This window comes from Arachis hypogaea, chromosome 20, assembly GCF_003086295.3.
Source record: "Arachis hypogaea cultivar Tifrunner chromosome 20, arahy.Tifrunner.gnm2.J5K5, whole genome shotgun sequence".
Taxonomy (NCBI): domain Eukaryota; kingdom Viridiplantae; phylum Streptophyta; class Magnoliopsida; order Fabales; family Fabaceae; genus Arachis; species Arachis hypogaea.
Genome location: NC_092055.1, coordinates 71,753,088 through 71,773,030, shown reverse-complemented (window position 1 = coordinate 71,773,030; position 19,943 = coordinate 71,753,088). Strand labels below are relative to the sequence as shown.

The 19,943-nt window shown below is 36.9% G+C and overlaps 1 non-coding gene and 1 pseudogene across 1 annotated transcript; both read left to right on the top strand.

Annotated features, from left to right (window-relative positions):
* Positions 1–3,209: 3,209 nt before the first annotated feature.
* Positions 3,210–3,317, top strand: LOC112788719 (small nucleolar RNA R71). Its single transcript, XR_003196072.1, has one exon. It is a non-coding gene; the product is annotated as a small nucleolar RNA R71 (small nucleolar RNA).
* Positions 3,318–15,141: 11,824 nt separating this feature from the next.
* Positions 15,142–15,773, top strand: LOC112785937 (plasma membrane ATPase 4-like; annotated as a pseudogene).
* Positions 15,774–19,943: the final 4,170 nt, after the last annotated feature.

Sequence of the window (19,943 nt, the reverse complement as noted above, 5' to 3'; positions counted from 1 at the left end):
TTGTAACTGTTTTGAAGGGCTTATTTACTTTTGATCAAGTGGACAATAATCATATAGTTGCATTTATTTATATACGTAGGATTGTATTGTATTTCATGAGTTTCTGCATGTTCATACTTATTTCCTTGTCTCCTTCAATTTAGCATGAGGACATGCTAATGTTTAAGTGTGGGGAGGTTGATAAACCACTATTTTATGGTTTATATTGTGTTTAATTGTGTGGTTTTGTCATGATCCTTGCCCACTTATTCATCAATTTAGCATGCATTTAGATTTTCTTCCTAAATTCAGTACATGTTTGAAAATTGCTTCCTAGAGACTTTAATTAATTACTTTTAATTCTCCTTTATTCCATTCGATGTCGTGATCTGTGTGTCAAGTGTTTCAGGCCTTATAGGGCATGAATAAGATGGAGATTGGAGAGGAAGCTAGAAAAAATGGAAGGAAAACAAGAATTTGAGGAGATAACCAGCGAGAAGTGACGCGGTCGCATGGCTCACACGACCGCGTGAAGGAGCGCAAATCGCAGCGACGCGGCCGCATGGCTTGCGCGGCCGCGCGGATTGGAAAGCGCAAGCGACGCGGTAGCGTGGACGACGCGAACGCGTGGCGAGGAAAAAGCGCAAGCGACGCGCTCACATGGACGACGCAATCGCGTGACATGTGCGATCTGCAGAATTCGATGGGGGCGATTTTGGACCTTATTTCGGCCTAGTTTTTGGCCCGGAACAGCAGACTAGAGTCAGAGAATATGCAGAAACAACACACACATTCATTCAGTAGTTTTTGATCGAGTTTTTTCACCCTCTTAGGTTTTTCTCTCTAGTTTTTAGAATTTTAATTTTCAATTGATCTTAGCATTGGAACATTGAGAAGAGTTATTTCCTCATCAAGACATCATCATTCTAGTTTGTTCTCTTAACTTGGTTTTATTCTTCCATGTTCTTTGTTATGTTCAATTTTGTCATTCAGATACTTTTATGATTTATTAATGCAAGGATTATTTCTCTTTAATTTAATTTCAATTCCAATAATCATGTCTTCTTTTAATTCCCTTTCATATACCATGGATTCTTTATTTACAATACGTGAGTAGTTTCATTACTTGATAGGGAGTTGATTAAAAGGAATTCTTGAGTTGGAAGGATTGAAGGAGAAATTTATAGTTGGGTTAAATGTTGGATTGCTATCCTGTCACCAACGCCAATCCCTTTGAACTAAGTGGGTTGTAACTCGTGAATATATCTGGCAGTCCAACTTGTTTGACTTTCCCTTACCTAGTAAAGGATAACCAAACAGAGTAACTGTTAATTATAAATCAATCTTAAAAATCACACCATCAATGATAGAGATTCTAACTAATCAATTCCCAATCAAGGCTTTTATTTATATTATTTAAAATTCCTTAATTTAAATTCCAATTTACTTAGCTCAACTTCTTGGAACATCTGATTAATAAAACAGCACACTTTTCTGCAACTCGTTGGGAGACGACCTGGGACTTAAAACTCCCAGTAATTTTAATTTAAACTCTCTGTGACATATTTCTAAATTCATAGGCAGATTTTCGGTGAGTTAAGAACTATACTCGCAATGTAACCATTTTAATAAATTTTTAATTCACCAGCTTCTGCTTCCCATCAGGGCTTTATTTGACACTATACTAAGAGAAGCTTATCGTGCCTCTTTTCCATGTTTATAGGATGATAACCTTGTGCTTTAAACACAAAGGAGTCCCCATTCAATTGAAGGACTAATTCACCTCTGTTAACATCTATCACAGCTCCTGCTGTGGCTAGAAAAGGTCTTCCAAGGATGATGCATTAATCCTAATCCTTCCCAGTATCTAGGATTATGAAATCAGCAGGGATGTAAAGGCCTGCAACCTTTACTAGCACGTCCTCTACTTGTCCATAAGCCTGTTTTATTGAGTTGTTTGCCATCTCTAATGAGATTCTGGCAGCTTGCACCTCAAAGATTCCCAGTTTCTCCATTACAGAGAGGGGCATGAGGTTTATCCCTGACCCAAGGTCACACAGAGCCTTCTCAAAGGTTATGGTGCCTATGGTACAAGGTATTAAGAACCTTCCAGGATCCTGTTTCTTCTGAGGCAATGTCAGTTGATCCAGATCACTTAGTTCATTGATGAGCAAGGGAGGTTCATCTTCCCAAGTCTCATTACCAAATAATTTGGCATTCAGCTTCATGATTGCACCAAGGTACTTGGCAACTTGCTCTTCAGTAACATCTTCATTCTCTTTAGAAGAAGAATACTCATCAGAGCTCATGAATGGCATAAGGAGGTTCAATGGAATCTCTATGGTCTCCAGATGAGCCTCAGAGTCCTTTGGTTCCTCAGAGGGAAACTCCTTATTGATCTCTGGATGTCCCAGGAGGTCTTCCTCACTGGGATTCACGTCCTTAACCTCCCTTACAGGTTCAGCCATAGTAATCAATTCAATGGCCTTGCACTCTCCTTTTGGATTCTCTTCTGTATTGCTTCGGAGTGTACTAGGAGGGGTTTCAGTGATTCTTTTACTCAGCTGGCCCACTTGTGCTTCCAAATTTCTAATGGAGGACCTTGTTTCATTCATGAAACTTATAGTGGCCTTAGATAGATCAGAGACTATATTTGCCAAGCTAGATGGATTCTGCTAAGAACTCTCTGTCTTTTGCTGAGTGGATGATGGAAAAGGTTTACTACTGTTAAACCTATTTGTTCCACCATTATTAAAGCCTTGTTGAGGCTTTTGTTGATCTTTCCATGAGAGATTTGGGTGATTTCTCCATGAGGGATTATAGGTGTTTCCATAGGGTTTACCCATATAATTTACCTCTGCTATTGCAGGGTTCTCAGGATCATAAGCTTCTTCTTCAGAAGATGCCTCTTGAGTACTGTTGGATGCAGCTTGCATTCCATTCAGACTCTGAGAAATCATATTGACTTGCTGAGTCAATAGTTTATCCTAAGCCAATATGGCATTTAGAGTATCAATTTCAAGAACTCCCTTCCTTTGAGGCGTCCTATTACTTACAGGATTCCTCTCAGAAGTGTACATAAACTGGTTATTAGCAACCATGTCAATGAGTTCTTAAGCTTCTGCAGGCGTTTTCTTTAGGTGAATGGATCCACCTGCAGAAGTATCCAATGACATCTTTGATAGCTCAGATAAACCATCATAAAATATATCCAGGATGGTCCATTCTGAAAGCATATCAGAAGGACACTTTTTGGTCAGTTGCTTGTATCTCTCCCAAGCTTCATAGAAGGATTCACTTTCCTTCTGTCTGAATGTTTGAACATCCACTCTAAGCTTACTGAGCTTTTGAGGAGGAAAGAACATGGCTAAGAAAGCCGTAACCAGCTTATCCCAAGAGTTCAGGCTATCCTTAGGTTGAGAGTCCAACCATATTCTGGCTCTGTCTCTTACAGCAAACGGGAAAAGCATAAGCCTGTAGACTTCAGGATCTACTCCATTAGTCTTAACAGTATCACAGATCTGCAAGAATTCAGTTAAGAACTGAAAAGGATCTTCAGATGGAAGTCCATGAAACTTGAAGTTCTGTTGCATCAGAGAAACTAATTGAGGTTTAAGCTCAAAGTTGTTTGCTCCAATGGCAGGAATTGAGATGCTCCTTCCATGTAAATTGGAATTAGGTGCAGTAAAGTCACCAAGCATCATCCTTGCATTGTTGTTATTTTCGGCCATGTTTTCTTCTTTTTCAAAAATTTCTGTCAGATTTTCTCCAGAGAGTTGTGCTTTGGCTTCCCTTAGCTTCCTCTTCAGAGTCCTTTCAGGTTCAGGATCAGTTTCAACAAAAATGTTCTTATCCTTGTTCCTGCTCATATGAAAAAAAAGAGAACACAAAAGAAAATATGGAATCCTCTATGTCACAGTATAGAGATTCCTTTATGTGAGTAGAAGAAGATAAGAATAAAAGAAGAGAAATTCAAACACCAAGAGGAAGAGAGGGTTCGAATTTTGAGATGAAGAGCAGTGTTAGTAAATAAATAAATAAATAATTTGAAGGAGATGAGAGAGAGAAAAATTTGAAAATTTAAATAAAATAAAATAAGAATATTTAAAAATTAAATTGAAAATTCGAAAATTAAAATTGAAATTGAATTAAATTAAAATTAAAAATAATTATTTAATTAAAATGAAATTTTGAAAAAGGAGGAAGGGGTTTTCGAAAATTAAAGGTGGAGAGTTAGTTAGGTAGTTTTGAAAAAGATAAGAATCAAACAAAAAGTTAAGTGGTTAATTGAAAAAGATTTGAAAATCAAATTTTGAAAAAGATAAGAAGTAAAAAAAAAGATTTTGAAATCAAATTTTGAAAAAGATGTGATTGAAACTTAATTTGAAAAAGATTTGAAAAAGAAATTTAAAAAGATTTGATTTTGAAAATTAAAGTTGATTACTTGACTAACAAGAAAAAAAAAAAAAAAAAAAAAAAAAAAACAATAAAAAAAATTGAATTATAACAAAATTGATATAATTCAAAAATTATGAAAGAAAAATGAAAAAGATTTGATTTTTGAAAAAGATTTGAAAAAGATAAGATTTTTAAATTGAAAATTTGATTTGACTCATAAGAAATAACTAAATTTTAAAAATTTTTGACTAAATCAAATCAAATTTTCAAAAATTATGAGTGAAATAAGAGAAAGATATTTTTTTGATTTTTGAATTTTCAATGAAGAAAGAGAAAAACAACCCAAAGACTCAATGCATGAAAATTTTGGATCAAAACATGTGATGCATGCAAGAACACTATGAATGTCAAGATGAACACCAAGAATACTTTGAATGTCAAGATGAACATCAAGAACTTATTTTTGAAAATTTTTCAAGAAAAGAAAATATGCAAGACACCAAACTTAAAATTTTTTATTCTTTATACATTAACAAATTGAAAATGCATATGAAAAACAAGAAAAGACACAAAACAAGAAAATATGAAGATCAAACAAGAAGACTGGCCAAGATCAACTTGAAGATCATGAAGAATGCAATGCATGAAATTTTTGAAAATAATTTTTAGAAAATTAAAAAGATGCAATTGACACCAAACTTAAAAGTTGACTCTAGACTCAAGCAAGAAACACAAAAAAATATTTTTGATTTTATGATTTTGTAAATTTTTTTGTATTTTTCGAAAATTAATTGGGAAAAACGAAAAAGAAAATATTTTTTTTGTATTTTTCGAAAATAAGAAATAAAAAGCTTAAAATTAAAATAAAATTACCTAATCTGAGCAACAAGATGAACCGTCAGTTGTCCAAACTCGAACAATCCCCGGCAACGGTGCCAAAAACTTGGTGCGCAGAAATCGTGACGGTTCCATTCCTTGGTAACGGCGCTGAAAACTTTATACGCACGTTCATGATCTTAGTTCTTTGTCACAACTTCGCACAACTAACCAGCAAGTGCACTGGGTCGTCCAAGTAATAAACCTTACGTGAGTAAGGGTCGATCCCACGGAGATTGTCGGCTTGAAGCAAGCTATGGTCACCTTATAAATCTCAGTCAGGCGGATTCAAAAGGTTATAGAGTTTTAATAATTAAAAGATAAATAAAACATAAACTAGGATAGAGATACTTATGTAATTCATTTGTGAGAATTTCAGATAAGCGTATAGAGATGCTTTCGTTCCTCTGAACCTCTGCTTTCCTGCTGTCTTCATCCAACCATTCCTACTCCTTTCCATGGAAAGCTTTATGTAGGGCATCACCGTTGTCAATGGCTACATCCCATCCTCTCTGTGAAAATGGTCCAATGCGCTGTCACTGCACGGCTAATCATCTGAAGGTTCTCGATCATACTGGAATAGGATTCACCCTCCTTTTGCGTCTGTCACTACGCCCAGCACTCGCGAGTTTGAAGTTCGTCACAACCATCCCTTCCCAGATCCTACTCGGAATACCACAGACAAGGTTTAGACTTTCCGGATCTCAGGAATGGCCATCCATGGGTTCTAACTTATACCACGAAGATTCTAATATCTCGGACTCGGTCCTCTGTATTAGATATCTAAGAGATACTCATTCTAGCTTGTTTGCATGTATAACGGAAGTGTTTGTCAGGCACGCGTTCATAAGTGAGAATGATGATGAGCGTCACATAATCATCACATTCATCATGTTCTTCGGTGCGAATGGATATATTAGAAGCGAAATAAGTTGAATTGAATAGAAAAATAGTAGTACTTTGCATTAAATCATGAGGAACAGCAAAGCTCCACACCTTAATCTATGGAGTGCAGAAACTCTACCATTGAAAATACATAAGTGATAATGGAGTTCATTGGTCTCGGCCCCAGAGGGGAACCGGAGTAACCAAGACCGTGAATACAATGATAAAAAGTTCTATATATACTAGACTAGCTACTAGGGGTTAAAGAAGTAAGTAATTGATGCATAAATCCACTTCCGGGGCCCACTTGGTGTGTGCTTGGGCTGAGATTGAAGTTTACACGTGCAGAGGCTTCTTTTGGAGTTGAACGCCAAGTTGTAACGTGTTTTTGGCGTTCAACTCTGGTTTGTGACGTGTTTCTGGCGTTTAACTCCAGACTGCAACGTAGAACTGGCGTTCAACGCCCTTTTGCATCATCTAAACTTGGGCAAAGTATGTACTATTATATATTTCTGGAAAGCCCTGGATGTCTACTTTCCAACGCCGTTGAGAGCGCGCCATTTGAAGTTCTGTAGCTCCAGAAAATCTACTTTGAGTGTAGGGAGGTCAGAATTCAACAGCATCAGCAGTCCTTCTTCAACCTCTGAATCTGATTTTTGCTCAAGTCCCTCAATTTCAGCTAGAAAATACCTGAAATCACAGAAAAACACACAAACTCATAGTAAAGTCCAGAAATGTAAATTTAACATAAAAACTAATAAAAACATCCCTAAAAGTTACTAGATCCTACTTAAAACATACTAAAAATAATGCCAAAAAGCGTATAAATTATCCGCTCATCAGGTACCCATTCTGGCGTTTAACACCCAGAAAGGTATCATTACTGGCGTTAAATGCCCAGTAGATGCTTCTTTTGGGCGTTTAACGCCCAATTGTACCTCTTACTGGGGTTTTCTTGCCAGTGAGCTCCTTTTCCCTGTTTTGTGCTCTGAATCCTTCTGTAACCCTGTGAACTTATGCAATTGATTCTTTACCATGAAGATTATTAATATTGATCTTGTATAATTTAAAAATAAATAAAATGAAGAATAGAATAAAATAAAATAACAGAAAAAGTTTTGCTAATGGCTGGGTTGCCTCCCAGCAAGCGCTTCTTTATTGTCTTTAGCTGGACCTTGCTGAGCTCTTAATCTAGCTTCAGCCTTGAGCATTCTTGCTCAACATTACCTTCAAGATAATGCTTGATTCACTGTCCATTAACAATGAACTTCTTATTAGAATCAATGTCTTGAAGCTCCACATAGCCATATGGTGACACACTTGTAATCACATATGGTCCCCTCCACCGGGATTTCAGTTTCCCGGGGAATAGCCGGAGTCTAGAGTTAAATAGCAGAACCTTCTATCCTGGTTCAAAGACTCTAGATGACAGCTTTCTGTCATGCCACCTTTTTGCTTTCTCTTTGTAAAGCTTGGCATTTTCGAAAGCAGTGAGTCTGAATTCCTCTAGCTCATTTAGCTAGAGCAATATTTTTTCTCCAGCTAATCTGGCATCAAAGTTTAGGAATCTGGTTGCCCAGTAGGCCTTATGTTCCAGTTCCACGGGCAGATGACAGGCCTTACCATAAACAAGCTGGTATGGAGAGGTCCCTATAGGAGTCTTGAATGCTGTTCTATAAGCCCATAGAGCATCATCCAAGCTTCTCGCCCAATCCTGTCTACGGGTACTTACAGTCCGTTCCAGGATTCTTTTTAGTTTTCTATTAGAGACTTCAGCTTGCCCGTTTTTCTGTAGATGATATGGAGTTGCCACCTTGTGGCTAATTCTGTACCGAACCATAGCAGAGTAAAGCTGTTTATTGCAGAAGTGAGTGCCCCCATCACTGATTAGTGCTCTAGGGACACCAAACCTGCTGAAGATATATTTCTAGAGGAACTTCAACACTGTTCTAGTATCATTAGTGGGTGTGGTAATGGCCTCTACCCATTTGGATACGTAGTCGAATGCCACCAAAATATAAGTGTTTGAGTATGATGGTGGGAAAGGGCCCATGAAGTCAATACCCCATACATCAAACAACTCAATCTCCAAGATTCCTTGTTGAGGCATGGTGTAACCATGAGGCAGATTACCAGCTCTTTGGCAACTGTCACAGTTACGTACAAACTCTCGGGAATCTCTATAGAAGGTAGGCCAGTAGAAGCCACATTGGAGGACCTTGGTGGCTGTTTGCTCACCTCCGAAGTGGCCTCCATATTGTGATCCATGGCAATGCCATAAGATCTTCTATGGTTCTTCTCTAGGCACACACCTACGGATTATTCCGTCTGCACATCTCTTAAAGAGATAGGGTTCATCCCACAAGTAGTACTTTGCATCAGTAATTAATTTTTTCTTTTGTTGCCTGCTGTACTCCCTGGGTATGAACCTTGCAGCTTTATAGTTTGCAATGTCTGCAAACCATGGTGTTTCCTGAATGGCGAACAAATGCTCATCCGGAAAGGTTTCAGAGATCTCAATAGAGGGAAAGGACGCCCCTTCTACTGGTTTTATCCAGGACAGATGATCAGCCACTTAGTTTTCTGTCCCTTTTCTGTCTCTTATTTCTATATCAAACTCTTGCAGAAGCAACACCCATCTTATGAGTCTGGGTTTTGAATCCTGCTTTGTAAGTAGATATTTAAGAGCAGCATGGTCAGTGTACACAATCACTTTTGATCCTACTAAGTATGATCTAAACTTATCAATGGCATAAACCACTGCAAGCAATTCTTTTTCTGTGGTTGTGTAATTTTTTTGGGCATCATTTAAAACACAGACAGCATAATAAATGACATGCAGAAGCTTGTCATGCCTCTGCCCTAATACTGCACCAATGGCATGGTCACTGGCATTACACATTAGTTCGAATGGTAATGTCCAGTTTGGTGCAGAAATAACTGGAGCTGTGACCAGCTTAGCTTTCAGAGTTTCAAACGCCTGTAGACACTCTATGTCAAACACAAATGGCGTGTCAGCAGCTAGCAGGTTGCTCAGAGGTTTTGCGATTTTTGAAAAATCTTTTATAAACCTCCTATAGAATCCTGCATGCCCTAGAAAGCTTCTGATTGCCTTAACATTGGTAGGTGGTGGTAATTTTTCAATTACCTCTACCTTAGCTTGATCTACCTCTATTCCCTTGTTCAAAATCTTGTGCCCAAGGACAATCCCTTCAGTCACCATAAAGTGACATTTTTCCCAGTTTAAAACCAGGTTAGTCTCTTGGCATCTTTTCAGAACCAGTGTCAGGTGATCAAGACAGGAGCTGAATGAGTCTCCATATACTGAGAAGTCATCCATGAAGACTTCCAGAAATTTTTCCACCATGTCAGAGAAAATAGAGAGCATGCATCTCTGAAAAGTTGCAGGTGCATTACACAGCCCAAATGGCATCCTTCTGTAGGCAAATACTCCAGATGGACATGTGAATACTATTTTCTCTTGATCCTGGGGATCTACTGCAATTTGGTTGTAGCCTGAATAGCCATCCAAAAAGTAGTAATAATCATGACCTGCTAGTCTTTCTAGCATCTGGTCTATGAATGGTAAAGGAAAATGATCCTTTCTGGTGGCTGTATTGAGCCTTCTGTAGTCAATACACATGCGCCACCCTGTAACTGTTCTTGTAGGAACCAGTTCATTTTTTTCATTATGAACCACTGTCATGCCTCCCTTTTTGAGGATAACTTGGACAGGGCTCACCCAGGGGCTATCAGAAATAGGATAAATAATCCCAGCCTCCAGTAACTTGGTGACCTCTTTCTGCACCACTTCCTTCATGGCTGGATTTAGCCGCCTCTGTGGTTGAACCACTGGCTTAGCATCGTCCTCCAATAGGATCTTGTGCATGCATCTTGCTGGGATGATGCCCTTAAGATCACTTATGGACCACCCAAGAGCTGTTTTGTGTGTCCTTAGCACTTGAAGTAGTGCTTCTTCTTCCAGGGGATTTAAAGCAGAGCTTATGATCACTGAAAAAGTGTCACCTTCTCCCAGAAATGCATATTTCAGGGATGGTGGTAATGGTTTGAGCTCGGGTTTAGGAGGTTTTTCCTCTTCCTGAGGAAGTTTCAGAGGCTCTTTCAATTCCTCTGAATCCTCCAGATCAGGCTAAACATCTTTAAAGATGTCTTCCAGCTCTGATTCGAGACTCTCAGCCATGCTGATCTCCTCTACTAAAGAGTCAATAAGATCAACTTTCATGCAGTCTTTTGGTGTGGCTGGATGCTGCATGGCCTTGACAGCATTTAACTTAAACTCATCCTCATTGACTCTCAGGGTTACTTCCCCCTTTTGGACATCAATGAGAGTTCGTCGAGTTGCTAGGAAAGGTCTTCCTAGAATGAGAGTAGCACTCTTGTGCTCCTCCATTTCCAGCACCACAAAGTCAGTGGGAAAGGCGAATGGCCCAACCCTGAAAATCATGTCTCCAATCACGCCTGATGGGTATTTAATGGAGCCATCAGCAAGTTGGAGACATATCCGGGTTGGTTTGACTTCTTCAGTTAAACCAAGATTTCTGATAGTGGATGCAGGTATTAGGTTGATGCTTGCCCCAAGATCACATAAAGCTGTCTTGGTGCAATTACCCTCTAATATGCATGGTATCATAAAGCTCCCGGGATCTTTAAGCTTTTCTGGGAAGCTTTCCAGAATGACTGCACTGCATTCTTCAGTGAGGAGAACTCTTTCAGTTTCTCTCCAATCCTTCTTATGACTCAAGATCTCTTTCATGAACTTGGCATAAGAGGGTATTTGCTCAAGTGCCTCTGCAAACGGAATCTTTATTTCAAGAGTCCTGAGATAGTCTGCAAAGCGGGCAAATTGCTTATCCTGCTCCTCTTGGCGGAGTTTTTTAGGATAAGGCATCTTGGCTTTGTATTCCTCAACCTTGGTTGCTGCAGGTTTATTTCCTACAGAGGTGGTTGGAGAAGCCTTTTTAGAGGAGTTGTTATCAGCACTTGTGTGTGTCTGATCCCTCACTGGCATTTGAATGCCAGGGTTAGAAGTTTGATTGGTGTTGAACGCCAGATTTCTTAGCTGTTTCTGGCGTTTGAACGCCAGATCTAAGCTTTCATTGGGCATTTGACGCCAGCTCCTTGCCTGTTTCTGGCGTTTGAACGCCAGAATTGTTCCTCTTTGGGCTCTTACTGTCCTCAGAGGAATTTTGAATAATTTTTTCTTCATCCTCTGTCAGTTGTTCTTTCCTTGGCTTTCTGCTGCTCTGAACTGAGGTATTTAATGTTTTCCCACTTCTTAATTGAACTGTCTGGCACTCTTCTGTTATCTGCTTTGATAACTGCTGTTTTGTCTGATTCAATTGTGCTTCGATATTTTTATTAGCATTTTTAATGTCTTGTAGCATCTCCTTGAATTCTGCTAGCTGTTTTGTTAGAAAACACAATTGTTGATTGAGTTCAGCAACTTGTTCTGGTGGTCCAAGTTCAGTAGACACTGCTTTGGCTTCTTCTTTTATGGAGGACCCATTACTTATGTACAGATGCTGGTTTCTAGCAACTATATCAATAAGCTCTTGAGCCTCTTCAATAGTTTTTCTCATGTGTATAGATCCACCAGCTGAGTGGTCTAAGGACATCTGAGCTCCTTCTGTAAGCCCATAGTAGAAGATGTCTAATTGCATCCACTCTGAAAACATTTCAGAGGGGCATTTCCTTAGCATCCCTCTGTACCTCTCCCAGGCATTATAAAGGGATTCGTCATCCTCTTGTTTAAAGCCTTGGATGTCCAACCTTAGCTGTGTCATCCTTTTTGGAGGGAAATATTGATTCAGGAATTTGTCTGATAATTGTTTCCATGTCCTTATGCTTGCTGTGGGTTGGTTATTTAACCACCTTCTAGCTTGATCTTTTACAGCAAATGGAAATAGTAACAGTCTGTATACATCCTGATCTACCTCCTTGTCACGTACTGTGTCAGCAATTTGCAAGAATTGTACCAGAAACTCAGTAGGTTCTTCCTGTGGAAGACCGGAATACTGGCAGTTTTGCTGTACCATGACAATGAGCTGAGGATTTAGCTCAAAACTGCCTGCTTTGATGGGGGGTATACAGATACTACTCCCATATGCAGCAGTAGTGGGATTAGCATATGATCCCAGAGTCCTTTTGGACTGTTCATTTCCATTTAGATCCATGATGGATAAAATGAAATTGATGTGAATTGCAAAGAAGGTATATTTTTGTTTTTATTTTATTGAAGTAGAACAAACCAAATTATTAAGATAAATAAAAATAATAAGATAAAATAAAATAAAATAATTAGAAATTAAAATGTAAATTTTGAAAACCAAGGGAAAAATAAATTTGAAAATGAAAATAATTGCTTAATTGAGAAGATTTGAAAAACTCTGGATATGATTTTTGAAAAAGATTTTAAATTTTGAAAGGATTTGATTTTAAAATAAAAATCTGAATTTTTAAAAGTAATTTTTGAAAATTAAATTTAAAATAAAGAGAAAAAATTTTTTGAATTTAATGAGGAAAGAGAAAAACAATAAAATGACACAAGACTTAAAATTTTTAGATCTAATGCTCCTTATTTTCGAAAATTTGGAGGAAAAACACCAAGGAATACCAAACTTAAAAATTTTAAGATCAAAACACAAGAAAGACTCACAAACACGAAGAACAAAAAGTCAAAGACTCAAAGGACTCAAGAACATAAAAAAGAACACCAAACTTAAAATTTTTAGAAAACCAAAAATAAATTTTCGAAAATTAAATAAGAACTAACAAGAAAACACCAAACTTGAAACTTGACACAAGATTTAATCAAAGAAAAATTATTTTTGAAAAAGTTTTAAAAGGAGGATACCCAATCACCAAGAACATAAGCACAACGCTCTAGCCAATTGAGCTATAAATTGAAAGTGTTTTAATAAAGGTATTTAATATATAAAATATTTAAAAAAAAATTTTTTTTTGGATACTAATAATTCGAAAATGCACAAGAAAAACAAGAAAAATCACAAAACAAGGAAAACTAAAGATCAAATAAGGGAAATAAACAAGAACAACTTGAAGATTAAGAAAGAACAATGAACACAAATTCAAAAATTTAAAAGAAAACAAAAACATGCAATTGACACCAAACTTAAAATATGAAACTAAATTCAAACAGAAAAACTCAATTATCAGTTTATAAAATTTTTGAAAAATTTAAAAAGAGAAAATAAGGATTTAAAAAAAGAAATTTCAACCAAAAACAATAATAGAAGACTCTAGACCAAAAAGAAAAATTTTTCCTAATCTAAGCAACAAAATAAACCGTCAGTTGTCCAAACTCGAACAATCCCCGGCAACGGCACCAAAAACTTGTTGCACGAATTGTAAATTACACTTTTCACAACTCGTACCACTAGCCAGCAAGTGCACTGGGTCGTCCAAGTAATACCTTACGTGAGTAAGGGTCGATCCCACGGAGATTGTCGGCTTGAAGCAAGCTATGGTTATTTTGTATTTCTTAGTCAGGAAATCAATTATAATTATTAGTTTGGATTGCGAAAAATAAAAGAGCATGAATTAAATACTTGTTATGCAGTAATGGAGAATATGTTGGAGTTTTGGAGATGCTTTGTCTTCTGAATCTCTGCTTTCCCCCTGTCTTCTTCTTCACGCACACAAGGTTCCTCCTATGGCAAGCTGTGTGTTGGTGGATTACCGTTGTCAATGGCTACCATCCATCCTCTCAGTGAAAATGGTCCAGGTGCGCTGTCACCGCACGGCTAAGCATCTGTCGGTTCTCACTCATGCTGGAATAGGATCCATTGATCCTTTTGCGTCTGTCACTACGCCCAACCCTTGTGAGTTTGAAGCTCATCACAGTCATCCAATCCCTGAATCCTACTCGGAATACCACAGACAAGTTTAGACTTTCCGGATTCTCAAGAATGCTGCCAATGTATTCTAACTTATACCACGAAGATTCCGATTAAGAAATCCAAGAGATACTCTTTCAATCGAAGGTAGAACGGAGGTGGTTGTCAGTCACGTGTTCATAGTTTGGGAATGGTGATGAATGAACATCTTAGATAGAAACAAGCGTGTTTGAATAGAAAACAGAAATAATTGCATTAATTCATCGGGACACAGTAGAGCTCTTCACCCCCAACAATGGAGTTTAGAGACTCATGCCATCAAAGAGTACAAAGTTCAGATCTAAAATGTCATGAGATACAAAATAAATCTCTAAAAGTTGTTTAAATACTAAACTAGTAACCTAGGTTTACAAAAAATGAGTAAACTATGATAGATAGTGCAGAAATCCACTTCTGGGACCCACTTGGTGTGTGCTGGGGCTGAGACTTAAGCTTTACACGTGCCTAGACTGTTTCTCGAGTTAAACGCCAGGTTGTAACCTGTTTCGGGCGTTTAACTCCAACTTGTAACCTGTTTCTGGCGTTTAACGCCAGAATAGGGTAGAGAGCTGGCGTTGAATGCCAATTTGCGCCATCTAAACTCTGGCAAAGTATGGAGTATTAAATATTGCTGAAAAGCCCTGGATGTCTACTTTCTAACGCAATTGAGAGCGCGCCATTTGGACTCCTGTAGCTCCAGAAAATCCATTTCGAGTGCAGGGAGGTCAGAATCCAACAGCATCTGCAGTCCTTTTTCAGCCTCTGAATCAGATTTTGCTCAGGTCCCTCTATTTCAGCCAGAAAATACCTGAAATCACAGAAAAACACACAAACTCATAGTAAAGTCTAGAAATGTGAATTTTGCATAAAAACTAATCAAAACATAGTAAAAACTAACTAAATCATACTAAAAACTATGTAAAAAGAATGCCAAAAAGCGTATAAATTATCCGCTCATCAGTGCACGAGATGAAGTTGTTTGCTTTTGGCGCATGTAGTCACATATGCTTTCTTAACAAATTAAAACCTTATGAAAAATTTACTTTTACTTTTAAAATATTTCTTATTTTCTTTGTCAGAATCTAGAATGATTTTAGATCTAAATGAATGGTCAACTAGTTATTGTTACTTTGTTATTTGTTCAGTGCAAGTTTTGTTTTTTCTATTGCGTGTTTTAAGAGATGGCTACTGGAGTGAACAACATGCTGCAATTTTCACACCAGGAGGCATAATCAACATTAAATTAGGAGATATCATTCCGGCTGATGCTTGTCTTCTCGAGGGCAATCCTCTAAGTGTTGATCAGTCTGCTTTAACAGGAGAATCTCTTCTAGTGACCAAGAACCCCACTGATGAAGTGTTTTCTGGATCAACAGTCAAGAAGGGTGAGATAGAAGCAGTTGTGATTGCCACTGGTGTGCACACCTTCTTTGGTAAAGTGGCTCACTTGGTTGACAGCGCTAACCAATTTGGACACTTCAAGAAAGTGCTTACAGCAATTGGTAACTTCTTCATTTGCTCAATTGCTCGAGACGTATGATGACTATTGAGGAAATGGTTGGGATGGATGTCCTCTGCAATGACAAAACTGTAACCTTGGCATTGAATAAGCTCAGTGTTGATAGAAACTTGATTGAGGTATTTGCTAAGGGTGTTGAGAAGGAGTATGTTATCCTTCTTACTGCAAGGGCCTATATGATGAAAATCAGGTTGCTATAAGTGCTACAATTGTTGGGATGCTTGCTGATCCAAAGGAGGTAAATATACTAAAACCACTCTCTTTAGGACAAGAAGGATACAGATAAAATGTTTTGATTTAATTCATAATTTAAATGTTTTGATTTAATTCATAACCCTTTACAACTGCAAAGAAGATGTCGGGAAGAAGGTTCATGCAGTGATTAATAAGTTTGTTGAGCATGGACTTCGGTCTTTAGGTGTTGCAAGATGCATATTGTAATTTAATTTCTAACTGTATAAAGGTTTTAATTTGTTGACCTTCCTTAGCTTTAACCTTTAAGGTGGGTAACATGGAGCACAATTCATTAGAGAATACATCCTCAAACATCATCAGTAATGGCATCAAAAACAACAAAATGGTTCATGAAAATAAGCCATATAGAACTTCGTACCATTTCCGCCCCAACAAAATTGGATGAACAGTAATTAATATATATATATGTATATACACAATGCTGATAACTATTTCTTTTTGTAGTTTTCAATTAATTTTCATTTGTGAAACCAAACTGTATGATGAAGAAATGCATTCATTTTTCTTACATCACCGGTTCTGTTTTATAGTACATAGTTATGTAGATTTTGAAAGTTGCCAAACATCTCCTTAAAGACTGTAATGAACATATTGAAATTTTATGTCCAACATCATTGTAGATCTAATAATAAAATAGGATAACACCTTCACCATACTATGCTTCTACTTCCTTTGCTTCATGTCATGTGTATGTCTCCTTGTTAATGTTAAGTCTTATGCATTGATGTCATGCTTTTTATCTGCCGTTTCTAATTCATTTTCTTTTGTCTTGTGATGACATGTTTTGTTATGTTGATGAGAATTATTGAAAATTGGCTGCTTCATTATGCAAATCCAAATGGTAAGCACATGAACTTCTATATTGGTAAGTAAATCATTACATATTAGGCTAAAAAAACTCATTATGATATACTTCATGTTGAACATGGAATATATTTACTTGCACTATTCCTTGAAAAATGATTCACCTAATGCGTAGGCTCATCTTCTTTTCATTTTCTTGCTCATGCCTCCAGGTTTATTAAAATAGATGATTCTTCTCATATAATAATATTTCTACCTTGCCCAGGATCTCAGCAAATCAACCAACTATGTTTGCAAACATAGATACTAATGTAGATACCTATAGTTTTGAGGAAGCAAGTATGTGATTTAATACATTTATCTCACTGTATCAACTACCAAGCTTTAGGTGTTGTTTATTTGTATTTTTCAGTTTTTTTTAATTTTTAATGTGCAATGAGGAACTTAGATGTATAATGTATAATGAATTTTATAGAAGCAGTATCACATTTGTGTAGCCAGATTAAAACATATCTAAATAAGTAAGTGAATACTTACTTTTATATGATATTGTAATTGAGCTTTTCTCTTTATTAGTTTACTAATTAAGTCGTATTTTTTAGAGCTATTGAATAGATAGAATAGGCATTTGATCAAGCCTAAGGCTTGGTTATTATTAGGGTAAGCTTCAATACCTAATTTCATTAAACATGGTTTGAACTTTTTTAAACGTGTATAATTTTGATAAATTATTTGTATGCGTTATAATCTTTTAGTTCAATGAATAAAAAAATAATGAGCTTTTTTTTTAGTATAGTGACGAAATTGGCATTCTAACTAATATTCTAGAAAAATTGATGGTGACAAATTAAAGACTTTATTGCGACTGAAACATTTATGAGATATCTATCGATTTATTACTAGTTTAAAAGGAATTTGAGATGACATTTTGCGATAGTATTGCAACTAATTGACTATATATTATTCCCTAGCAAATTAGCGACTATTTCATAACTTTACTTTCTCATTTAGAATAACTTTGGTTTAGCGACAAAATTCCTACAAATTTGATTAAGGATTTTTAAAGATTAGCTATAGATTTGCTACGAAATGTGATAGATTTGCGATCATATTAGTGGACAATTTGCGACGACATAGGTTCCGAAAAATTCCTCGCTAATTAGCGTCAACTATGCATTCCATTTTTTCTATGAAGTTAGCTTGCATTTAGCGATGAGTCTGCTGCAGTAGAGTTTGTCACTAATTAGTGACTACCGTTTAGTCTATTTCTCTATGGAATTAGCTTTTACTTTAGTGATGAATTTGCGACTATCTATTCGGTAGCTAAAAAATTTTTCGATGAATTAGCGACTGCTATGTTTGCCTCACTGATCTGTGACTTGTAATTAGCGAGGAAAGCATTAGTTGCTAATTGGTATCTAATCCATCACAAATTATATTTTGCGTCAGATTAGCGATGACTTTACGACTATTTTTGTAGTAGCTAATTGGCCATATTCTTGTAGAGCTCCTTTTTCATTATTCTTTCAAGAGCCAATAATTTTAACATTCATAAACAACAAAATAAAAAACATGCACTGTTCAAGTATTCATTCAGAAAACAAAAATTATTGCCACCACATCAAAATAATTAAACTAATTTCAAGGTAAATTTTGAAACCCATGTACTTCTTTTTCTTTTGCAAATAAAAATATTATTCAATTAAGAAAGGTGAGAGATTCATGGAATCATTCATAGCTTTAAGGCATAGACTCTAAACTTTATTGATCATGGAATAAGAATAAGGCATAAAAAAAGTGGACAAATAATAATAAAAGAAAGGAAATTAAAGACATAAAAATAAATGACTCTAATACTAATGCTTATGTAACTCTTAAAATAGGTTTCTAATAATAAAAGTTATCACAGAGTTAGGACTCAACAACCTTGATTTTGAGGGATAGGTGCTCCTTCAATCTGTGGGACATCCAACTCTTTAAAGGACAACTTCTGACGCTTTAGCTCCTGTATCTCATGCCCTTGTTTCTCTTGTTCTATGAGCATTTTGCAGAGCATGCTGTTTTGATTCTGCTGTTCTTCTTTGAGTTGATTTACAGCTTCTTGCAGTTTAGTGACAGATGCTTCTAAGCGGGCCCAGTAGTCAAATTGAGGAATTTCTGGGAGGAGCTCATGCGCCCCCCTCTTGATGAGGTTATCTTGAATTTGAGGTCCATCCATCACTTTTTTGGTGATTGGGCATTCAACTGTGATATATTCATCCACACCCATCTGTACCCCCGCATCTTTGCATAACAGACTAATCAAGCTTGGGTAGGCCAATTTGGCCTCAGTGGATTCCTTGTTTGCAAACATGTAAATTTCAACAGGGATCAACTGATGAATCTCTACCTCCTTCCCTAGCATAATACAGTGAATCATCACCGCCCTCTTGACAGTGACTTCAGATCGGTTGTTGGTTGGGAGTATAGATCGCCCTATGAAATCCAGCCACCTTCTAGCAACTGGTTTGAGATCTCCTCTCTTTAACTGGTTTGGGACACCTTTTGAATTGGTAATCCACTTGGTTCCAGGGATGTATATGTCCTCTAGAACTTGATCTAGCCTTTTATCTTTGGCCATTCTCCTGTTAAAGGACTTTGGATCATCTTGTAGTTCAGGAAGTTTAAAAACCTCTCTCACTTTGTCAAAGTGGAAGTAAATAACCTTCCCTCTGACCATAGTCCGAAAGGAGTAGAACGCAGTTCCCTCTAATCTTTGCTTTTCTGTCATCCACAGATTTGCATAAAATTCCTGGACCAGGTTTCTTCCAACATGTATCTCAGGATTAGCCAGGACTTCCCAGCCCCTGTTTTGAATCTGTTCTTGGATCTCCGGGTATTCATCTTCTTTCAGATTGAACAAAACTTCTGAGATCACTGATCTTCTACACACAATTTTGAAATAATGGTCTGTATGTTCTTTGGTGCAGAAGTTCTCATGCATCCAACGTGGTTTTGGATTGCTTTCTTTCTTCTCTCTTGAAGCGGTTTGTCTTCCTTTGGGTGCCATAAGATTGGTTTGTTTTATCTCAGGGATCACAAAAATCACACCAAACTTAGAGATTTGCTTTCCCTCAAGCAAAATAAATAGAAAGAAGATGAATAGATGGAGAGAAAGATTTGAATGATGGAGTAGAGGTGATGGCCAAATGTATAAATAAAGGGGAGGGAGGGAATGGGTTCGAATTTTTAGAAAAAGATATGATTTGAAAGATATGATTGATAAAAGATAAATATGATATGAAAAAGAGAAGATTGTTTTCAAAATTAAG